Genomic DNA, 12,000 nt, shown 5'->3' on the forward strand with positions numbered 1-12,000 from the left:
TTCCCTTTCTGATTCACTAGAGGAGTCTCCCCAAGCAGCAAGAGCTTGCTTCACAATATTGTCAACTGCACTTTTTCGATTGAATCGTTTGTTTGGAACCGGGTTACTTTTTGCTGATTTGTCAAGGTTTGTTTTGTATTGCTCCTGTTTTAGAAGTGGACAGTCTTTGATGAAATGCCCTGGCTTTCCGCATCTGTGACAATGATCATTGTTCCTTGCCTTACTTGAACTACCCATCTTTGGTATACCACAATTCCTTCAAACCATCTTTTGAAACCTTTTAGTAAGATAGGCCATATCACAATCTTCTTCACTTGAGTCACTGTTTTCAGCCCTGAGTACCAGGTTATTTTCCTTCTTTGGCTCTCTCCTTTCACTATCTTTCTTTCTTTTCATCTCGTATGTCTTCAGATTACCAATCAGCTCATTCATGGTTAGATTTTGTAGTTCTTTAGCTTCAGTAATGGCATTTACCTTACTTTCCTAAGAGCCAGGTAGAACACTAAGAATTTTCCTTACAAGCTTGTTTCTGGGAATAACATCTCCAAGTGAATGAAGCTCATTTATGATGGATGTGAATCTAGTGTACATATCCTGTATAGACTCATCATCCTTCATCCTGAAGAGCTCATACTCAGTGGTGAGCATGTCGATCTTGGACTATTTAACCTGAGTAGTTCCTTCATGTGCGGTTTGCAATGCTTCCCATATTTCTTTGGCAGAATCACAAGCTGAGACTCTGTTGTACTCATCAGGTCCTATACCACATACCAAGATTTTCTTGGCGCGATAGTTCTTTTCTACAGCTTTTTTGTCAATATCATTGTACTCCTTTCTGTCTTTAGGCATCGTTAGTCCAGTTTCTCCAAGCTTCTTCATAGGAATATGTGGACCATCACAGATGATGTCCCATAGTTCTGAATCTTCGGCCATTATAAAATTATGCATACGAGTCTTCCACCAGCCGTAGTACTGACCATTGAATCTAGGAGGTCTGTAGGTTGATTGTCCTTCCTAAAAGTTGGGTGGAGCAGCCATTGAGATCCTTTCTAGGTGTTAACATTTTAGAAAGAACCTGCTCTGATACCAATTGATAACTTATATGAGTCTACCAAACTATAGAGCACCTAATCCTCTATGAGTTTCTACTAAGAACACTTATGAAGCAGTAAGTAAAAGAGACACGGGATATTTACGTGGAAAAATCTCACTTAAGGGGGCAAAAACCATGACCTACACTTGTAGGCTTTCAACTTCACTAACTTGTAATCTCACTATTACAAGCCATTTTGTAATGACTCTATTACAAAGACTTCAACTTAACTAACTTGTGATACTCTTACCACAACTTCAACTTAACTAACTTTGTAATGTCACTCTCTAGTTACAAAGACTTTAACTTATGACTAACTCTAGTCACAACACAAACTTAGAGGGTTTGTGATTTTTGGGTTTCCTAAAACACAGCTTCTAAGAAAGCAAGATAGGAGTTACAATGAAGACAAATAACAAGATTATAACTCAACTACGGATATACATAGACTCATTGCGAAACTGATCCTTTAGTGGAGTTGCCTTCTTGTTCTTGACACACTTGTGACTTCAATGCTGGATGAACACTTTTCTGCTTGAGAGAATATCACTAAATGATCAAGTGAATATCTTGTGCCTTGTGCCAGGTTGTTATAATACAAAAGATATCACAATGGTGATGTCAATTCCCGATACACACTTCTTCCCAATGAGAAGTGACTACCGCACTATCTACTACACTATCGCGTGTACAGTATGAAGACAGTCACTTTCTGCATTTGCGTTCCAGCTGTTGTTGACTTGTACTTCTGTCAGAGAACACCAAGGGATCAGGTCCTTGTTGTGTTCCTCATTATAGTAGTTCATTTGCTGGAGATCATACTGAACTTTGTTCATTTGAGTTGTGTACCAAGTGAGTCAGGTTCTCTATCTGGTTCTTAACAATAAGTTTGTTAGATCATCAAAACATAATAAGTATAAGGCAAAGACATTGAAAACCCATCATCCATGAAATTTGTTGGAGCATTAGTCAAACCAAATGGCATCACCAAGAACTCATAGTAACCATAATGAGTCCTAAAAGCTTTATTAGGACATTCGATGCCCTAATCTTCACCTGGTTATATCCTGATCTCAAATCAATCTTGGAAAATTCCTTGGCACACTGAATCTGATGAAATAAATCATCAATCCTAGGCAATGGATACTTGTTCTTGTTGTTAACCTTGTTCAATTGCCGATAATCAATTCACATTCTCGTAGAACCATCCTTCTTCTTCACAAATAACATCGACACACCCTAAGGTAAAACACTCAGTCTAAATGAATTATTTATCAAGCAAATCTTGCAATTGCTGCTTCAATTCCTTCAACTCAGCGAGAGTCATACGGTATGGCATAATAGAAATAGGCTAGATGCCCAGAACCAAATCAATGCAAAAGTCAATGTCTCTATCGGACGACATGCCTAGTAAATCTGCAGGAAACACCTTTGAAAACTCTCTCACAATGGGTACTGAATCCATAGAAGGAACCTCCGCACTAGAATCTCGAATGTAAAAAAATATGCTAAACATCCCTTCTCAATCATACGTCGAGCCTTCAAAAATGAAATCATTCTACTAATAGAATGGCCAAGGATCCCTCTTCACTCTAATCTCAGCAACCCTTGCATAGCTAAGGTCACAATCTTGACGTGATAATACAAGATAGCATAATATAGGGATAACCAATATATACCACGAGTAACCTCAAAATCCACCATACTTAATAACAAAAGATAAATTATAGTATCAAATCTATTGATAGTAACAACACAAGACTAGTATACCCAATCAACTACTATAGAATCCCCAATCGATTTAGAAATAGAAACAAGAATATGAAGAGAATCATGAGGCATACTCAAGTGTGATGCAAACTATGAAGACATATAAGAATATGTAGAACCTGGATCAAACAGCACCGAAGCATCTCTATGACAGACTGAGATAATATCTGTAATGACTGCATTAAACGATTATGCCTCAGGGCTACACAGGAATGCATAATAATAGGGATGAACCCCACCAGTCTGTCCTCCACCTCTATGAAGACCTCTACCTGGATGACCTCTATCTCTAGTTGGCTGGCCTCCACCCCTAGCTATATGACCCCCACCTCTAGCTGGTTGAGCGGGAGATGTAGCATTTGGTGCCGAAATCATGGCACGAGTAACTTGTTGTGGCATATTGCTCTACAACCTAGGGGAACACCTCTTTATTTGACTCGTTTCACCATACTCATAATAACTTGCCTGAAGATGTGGCTGCTGAGTTAGAAGTTGTCCTTGATGACTAGAATGACCACCATAGAAAGTCATTACCGGAGGTGCACTGATGAGAGCTAGAGGTGCACTGAATGCTGATTGCTTAGAACAAGGTCCATAAGCACCATATATACCTAATGTACCATGTGAAACCTGGAGTGCTAACAGTACTAGTCGAATAGCATGACTTCTACAAAAAAAAACCCTGCCTCCATACGATGAACCACTAAGCTCGCCAAAATGAAGAATGCCTCTTCTTATATGTTGCCCCTCTCCCCTTGCCACGAATCTGTTCAATCCTCGTAGAAATCTCAACCACCTGAGTGAAAGGAGTCTCAGTCTTGGCCACTCTAGTTATCTGAAGTTTATGTCACGATCCTAAACCCAGACCCGGTCGTGATGGCGCCTCTCGTGAAGATAAGGCCAGCCGATACAACACCCAATTAAATTAACAGATAATAATTCATAATTAAGTCATTAAACATGATAAATTCCATAATAGAGTGAAATATAACAACTGCAGAAAACCAAACACAACCCGACATCGGGGTGTCACCAGTCATGAACATCTAACATAAGTCTAGGAATACGAAAAAGGGATTACATGGTCTATTACAAAATCCAGTACAAGGGAAAGAAATAATGATAAGAGGGAGAAACACTAGGCTGCGAACGTCGAGCAGCTACTTAGAGGACTCTGAAAATGTGCTGGAAGCTATCAACCCTCGCTAGCACGACCTCAAGCGCCTAAATCTGCACACAGGGTGTCGGGAGTAAAGTGAGTACTCCAACTCAGTGAGTAATAACAATAAATGAAGACTGAGTGATAAGAAAGCATATAAAAACACAACAACATGCTATAAAGAAGTAAAGTAAAACCAATAAAGTGCAATAAACAGTGAAATCACATAAAAACACCTTAGTTCAGTTTAAGCTTCTTTAAAATACCTTTTTAACAGTTAAACAAGTAAATGACAGGTAGCTAGAAAAGATAACCACATAAAAACCGCCCCTCGGGCAACAACATAGAACAACACCAGCCCCTCGAGCTATATCTCATATCACAATGGGTACCCGCGCTCACTGGGGGTGTACAGACTCTGGGAGGGGCCCCTTACGGCCTAAGCGCAATATCAAGCCATCTTGTGGCATAACCAATAGGCTCTCGGCCTCATATCAAGCCACCTTGTGGCGTACAATCTCAGGCCCTTGGCCTCATATCATAAATCAGTATATCACTATTGCGGCGTGCAGCCCGACCCGAAAGTATCCTCATAACACAGGCCCTCGGCCTTACTCAGTCAGAACTCAGCCCAAAATATCATATAAAATATCATTTAATGTGTTAAAATAGAGTAAACATTGTTGAGTTATGAAAACAGTAGAATATAGCATGACTGAGTATAAGTATAAAGTCAAAACAGTGAGGAATAGTAGTAAAGATCTCCTAAGGGTCCAAAACAGTTAGCACGAGGCCCAAATATGGCATTCAGCCCAAACATGATGATAGCAAATAACTTTCAACCAAATATGCAATAAAACAGTCATTCGGGATGGACCAAGTCACAATCCCCAACGGAGCACGACCCCACACTCGTCATCTAGCGTGTTTGTCACCTTAACATAGCACAACGATGTAAAGTCTGGGTTTCATACACTCAGGACAGACATTTACAATCATTACTTACCTCTATCCGGTGCAAACTCTAGCCCGCGATGCCTTTGCCTCTCGAATTGGCCGTTGAATGCTCCAAATTTAACCAAAATCAGTATATTATCATCAATATACGCTAAAGGAACAAAGCCCAAGCGAAAATAATCAAATTAGCTCAAGAATCCCGAAATTGCTCAAACCCGGCCCCCGAGCCCACTTCTTAGAATCCTACCAAAGTCTCAAAATCCGACAACACATTCAATTACGAGACTATCCATACTAGTTTCACTCAATTCCGACTCCGAATCGGCTTTCAAACCCCAAATATTCATTTTATGAAGTTCCACAATTTTTCCCAAATTTTCATCCTAAATCTCTACTCAAATGATGAATCCAACGTTATAATCATGTATTTTAGTCAAAATTGAGTTAGAATCACTTACCCCGATGGTTTTCTTGAAAATCCCTTGAAAAATTGCCAAAACCCGAGCTCTCTAGGTCAAAATATGAAATAAAACCCCAAATCTCGTATTTATAGTGCACCTCTCGGATTCCCATCACCGCTGACCGCGGAAAAACCAACGCTAACCGCACTTTTGGTGGCTGCACAGACATGCCTTAGTACTTTGGCCATAACTTTCTCTACATACGTTCAAATTATAATTTCTTTAACTTTCTGGAAACTAGACACGAAGGGCTACAACTTTTATTTTTGCATCATCTCAAAATTCTTTGTCTATCAAAAGATATAGGCTTCTGAAGTTGGACCAACGACCTGCGGATTCTTCATGACCGCGGACCATTTTCCGCAACTGTTGTAAAACCACCGCCCCCAGTGGTAAAACTTCCACCCCAGCTATAAATTTAAGCACCAGAACCAATGCCTGAGTTCCGGTAATGCCCGGACTCGCTCAAAACTCACCCGAAACACACCCGAGACCCTCGGACCTCAACCCAAACATACCGACACCTCCTATAACATCATTAACACTTAGTCGAGCCTTCGAATCACTCAAAACAACATCAAAACACTAAATCAACTTCAGATTCAAGCTTAAGAACTTAGGAACTTTCAAATTTCACAAACAACGTCGAAACCTATCAAATCAAGTCCGATTGACCCCAAATTTTGCATACAAGTCATAATCGACATAATGGAGCTATTCCAATTTTCAGAATCGGGTTTTGATCCCGATATCAAAACGTCAACCCCTCGGTCAAACTTCCAAACTTAAATTTCCGTTTTTAGCCATTTCAAGCCTAAATTTACCACGGACCTCCAAAATACATTCCGAACACGCTCCTAAGTCCAAAATCACCCAACAGAGCTAATCAAATCATAAAAATTCAAATCCGATATCAAATACTAAGAAGTCAAAACTTGGTCAAACCTTTCAAATTTAAATCTTCAAGCTGAGAACCATTCTTCCATATCTATTCCGATTAACCTGAAAACCAAAACCGATGATTTACATGAGTCATAATATATCATAAAGGGCTAGTTATGCCTGAGAACTGGCGAGCAAAGTGCAAATGCTAAAAACGACCGGTCAGGTCGTTACATCCGTCCTCACTTAAACATACGTTCGTCCTCAAACGTGCCTAGAGTTATTCCGAAACCATCAAATTACTGAGGAACCTTATACATACCCGGGGTGATCCCACGTCACCCTATCTCATATAGGTCCGACAACACAATGTAACTGAAATTTCGCAATCCAACCTAGTCCATAAACCTTAGAACCACATTTCCATTTCTGAAATCATCCACAAGATCAGAATCTCACATCTATACTATGAATAAGCCCGAACAAGCTGTAACAAACTCTACCTGTAGCCTCATATGCAATTACATTATATACCGCATAACTCAAATACTTGTAGCAATAACTTCCAATCACGATAGCTGCACACAACAACCAAATACCGATAATAAACCTCTTATCAATTAAAGTCTCATTCACACACTTTCATATAATGCCAATGATGAAAGAAACACGCAGAATTATAATCATTTCTCAGATCGACCATTCATGAAGCTCCCTCTCCTTTGGCAAAAACCATAGTAAATTTCTAAGTCGAACTTCAATATTATCCTTCCAACATGCTGAATCGAATCCGATAGTATCCATTATAGGTCCAATGACCTCATCTCATCAAACACGACTACTCTGGTGACATGACACATCAATACAATCTAAAGACACAACCTGTGCAATCCGCGCACTAATAAGCCACAATCCAAATGTACTCAAATCATGAAAAAAAATGACTCAAATGAGAGAGCTGTACCGCAAGCTCACCTGTACCACCACAACACGATGCTAAGAACCCATCACACACCGTAGAACCAGAACACAAGAATCTAACCCTAAAGGTCATACCTCCACATAACTTCGCTCCAATGTGCGACCTCATCAACACTGGTCCATATGAAACATCTTAAGTCACTATGCTCAAAATCAACAACCACGCGCAATTGATGTCGAGTACCAAACACACATCATCATAACCACGGTGAAGCAAATTACACGACACTATGCAAACCCGAAAGGACATAACCAATACGCCATCCTCCGAACAATACCCAGTACTTTTCCCGCTCAAATTCCACTATGAAACCCCAATAGAACAACACCATATGTTCCTATAACCAACAAATCATAACGCCTCACAATACGGAAAAGTAACTTATAGATCACCTCTGAACACTAATAGCTCAATAAAAACCGAATCAACACACCCATCAACAATAGCAACTCGAAGTCAACAAAGCGGTCTCGATGCAGAACACACATCCATATAGGTCTACCAATGAAACCATTATCAAAGAGTTCCTGAAACTGCCCTTTCAACTCCTTTAACTCTGCCGATGCCATACGATACGGTGCCTGGCACAAAATTAATACCGAAATCAACAACCCTATCCAGCGACATGCCCGGCAGCAGGAAACACATCCGGAAAATCCGTCACCACCGGAACTGAACAACGATAGGAGTCTCTGCACTGACATCCACCACGAAGGCCAAATAAGAAAGACAACCCTTCCCAGCCATCCGTTAGGTATTCAAAATGACACCACCCTACTGGGAACATAATCCGTCGAACCTCGCCACTCAATCTGTGGCATTCTCGGCATAGCCAATGTCTCCACCTTAGCGCAACAATACAGAATAACACAACACTGTGACAACCAGTCTATACCTAATATCACATCCAAAATGTAACATACCAAGCAACAAAGGACCCGCTCAGGTCTCCAAACCTCAAATAGTTACCTCACAAGACCGATATACGCGGTCTACAACCACGACCTAACCTGTCTATGAGAACCCCTAGTCTCCAAATCCATACAGCACAAGAATCACCATATCTGATCTTAACTCCATCGCCCGAATATACAACACATCTCTAATACCCAATCACTTCACGAGAGATCCTCTAAAAATTCTTCTGCGCCATCAAGCAAACTCGAATATCAGTGGTCGATCCAACAAGAGAGTGTCGCAATACCAAGGAAGTATCCTTAACTCAAACACTTGCCCTTTTCTAAAAATGCATGCTCGCATCAGGCCATACCAGTCAGTGATATCATTTACCTAGTCATCTAAAACTACCCATGCTGCCTAAGAATTTGTGACCTTCCTTTCAAAACTGAACCGTGACCTTACACATGCAAATCTCAACCCTTCACAACATACTGTATATACCATTCCATCCCATGATAAATATGAGAACTTCATAATCCACTCTGAGCCACAAGAAACTACGTACTCAACTAGCCAAGAACTTTCCATTGATTACATCTAGAAGAAAATCACTATACATCCCATGCTACTCACGCTTGTAGAAAATATACATCTCTAACCATGGTAGAAACCATCAATAATTCTCCGAATTCCATAGCACAAAACTAAACCGTCAGGATTGAATCCTTCTATCTCAACCAAGTTGCGCAGTCCACTATAACCCAAGAGCATTGCCGTGAAACACCTGTAAAAACACATTACCTTGTAAGCACCCAAAGAACTAATCATATCCTTATCATGCTGATCCGGCCTACTACCCAGCTATCCCATCTATCCAAGTTCCTTCTGATTCACCTTCAACTTGATACTTCTTCTCGCTATAACACCACAATCCTCGACCCAGACTCACCACACGAGACCCAAGCATAAAACTATACCGTCTAAGACTCATAAGCCGCTGAATACTCCCTTAAATATTTCCAAAAGCACCACATTCAAAATACCTACCCTGAAGAGACTTCCTGCGAATCTAAAGCCATTACCTTCACCTTCTGGATACTGATATTTAGAATCCCATAATTGATATAGAAATGCCACAAGTCTTGGCACCCTCCAATGCAAACCTCAATTTCTAGCCAAATATACAACCTGAAAACCTCAAATTATTACATGTAAAATCTTGAGCCCACTAGAACCAGTCTCGAGAGTCATCCACTCTACTCAAACCACAATTAGACCGATCAAACGGGCCGAATGACCTGTGCCCCATTAGCACTCCAACACCCAAGGAAGTAACCCATTCTTCTAAGCCGCCGGCGTCACATCCTTACAAACCACAATTAAATCATCCAATGTTTCTCATATACCCATAAAGCATAACACAATCCCTTATCCAAAATCTTTCTTTACTCGAGTCATCCTCGATCTCAACCTTTGTAAGCCACAACTGATTCGCCGGTATACCTCAAAGTGAAACTAATAAGATACTTAGCCGCGCAATCAACTTATTAATAGCAGACTCCCCCACTTGGCTCAAAGCCACAGGTCAAGACACACAATAACGTATAGTACATATACTCTATTATTGCCATAATACCATAGTGAGATTAAACTCAATCCTTCATAAGCTCGTGCAACACAGACCATCTAGTACTTCAAATCTTCTGCAAATCTCGCATTCGTCCTCGTATTAGTCAAGCCCACTCTCTTAAGCAACCCAAATCAAATTGTAACACAATATATATATATATTTCACTGGTAAAGGAGATCTTCTAACAACAACATAAGGATCGCACAAACATCAGAACACTCCGTAGGAGATAAACCACCTGCTTCGCCTCAAACTAACATCTCTTTATACCCTTCCATCGTCATAAACATTACGCAGTCACTTAATCTTCCTGAGTTTGAACTCATATCCCAACGTGAAATATACTTCACTTCCCAACTAGGCAACATGAAAAGGTCCTTCAACACGCCTACAACTCAGGCTATACATCAAATCACGATGGAATCAAGCACCGGATAGTTCTTACTACCCCCAAGCAGACCCTTCTTGCCACATTCGAACAATCTGAACACATCTCACAATCAAATCATACTCATCACATAGCCATCCGGCCACAAACTCCACTAATAGGGACACTACCGGACATATAAGTTCAAAAACATGTGCTCACACAATCAGCAGCTCAATGCTCAAGCCATAGACAAAACCCGGCCTCAAGTCTTCCAGGCTGACCAACAATCAACACACAGAAACATATCTCACACCTCATCCAGGGAATCACAAGCCGTCGATGCATAGCTGATACCGAGCGCTCATATGCGCATACAAACACGTGGAAGGAATTTCAAGAGTTATATTTCAAGCTGAATCAATGACGCACGATAAGAATTTAAGAATGTGGAATTTTTCTAAAGGTTCTATAGCATCTCAAAGATAAGTACAGATGTCTCCGTACCGATCCGTGAGACTCTACAAAAACTGCTCATGACTCGTGAGACCTATGTAACCTAGGCTCTTATACCAACTTGTCACAACCCTAAACCCAAACCCCATCGTGATGGCGCCTCTCATGAAGATAAGGCCAGCCGACACAACACCCAATTAAATTAACAGATAATAATTCATAATTAAGTCATTAAACATGATAAATTCCATAATAAAGTGAAATATAACAACTGCGGAAAACCAAACACAGCCCGACATCGGAGTGTCACCAGTCATGAACACCTAACATAAGTCTAGGAATACGAAAAAGGGACTACACAGTCTATTACAAAATCCAGTACAAGGGAAAGAAATAATGATAAGAGGGAGAAACACTGGGATGCGAACGCCGAGCAGCTACCTAGAGGACTCCGAAAATCTGCTGGAAGCTATATCAACCCTCGCTAGTAGGACCTCAAGCGCCTGAATCTGCACATAGGGTTCAGGGAGTAAAGTGAGTACTCCAACTCAGTAAGTAATAACAATAAATGAAGACTGAGTGATAAGAAAGCACATAAAAACACAACAACATGTTATAAAGAAGCAGAGTAAAACCAGTAAAGTGCAATAAAATAGTGAAATCTCATAAAAATACCTTAGTTCAGTTTAAGCTTCTTTAAAATACCTTTTTAACAATTAAACAAGTAAATGACAGGCAGCTAGAAAAAATAAACACATAAAAACCGCCCCTCTAGAAAAGAAAGGATAAACATATGAAGTTCCACAATTTTTCCAAAATTTTCATCCCAAATCTCTACTCAAATGATGAATCCAACGTTATAATCATGTACTTTAGCCAAAATTGAGTTAGAATCACTTACCCTGATGGTTTTCTTGAAAATCCCTCGAAAAATCGCCAAAGCCCGAGCTCTCTAGGTCAAAATATGAAATAAAACCCCAAATCTCGTATTTATAGTGCACCTCTAGGATTCCCATCACCGCCGCCCGCGAAAAATTACCGCTGACCGCGGAAAAACCACCGCTGACCGCACTTCTGGTGGCTGCACATACTGGCCTTAGTATTTTGGCCATAAATTTCTCTACAGATGTCCAAATTATAATTTCATTATCTTTCTGGAAACTAGACACGAAGGGCTACAACTATCATTTTTGAATCATCTCAAAATTCCTTGTAGATCAAAAGATACAGGCTTCGGAAGTTGGATCAATGACCTGCGGATTCTTCTTGACCGCGGACCGCGGACCATTTTCCGCGACTGCAGTAAAACCACCGCCCTCAGCGGTAAAACATCCACCCTAGCT

The sequence above is a fragment of the Nicotiana sylvestris genome, chromosome 8 (assembly GCF_000393655.2).
Source record: "Nicotiana sylvestris chromosome 8, ASM39365v2, whole genome shotgun sequence".
Classification (NCBI taxonomy): domain Eukaryota; kingdom Viridiplantae; phylum Streptophyta; class Magnoliopsida; order Solanales; family Solanaceae; genus Nicotiana; species Nicotiana sylvestris.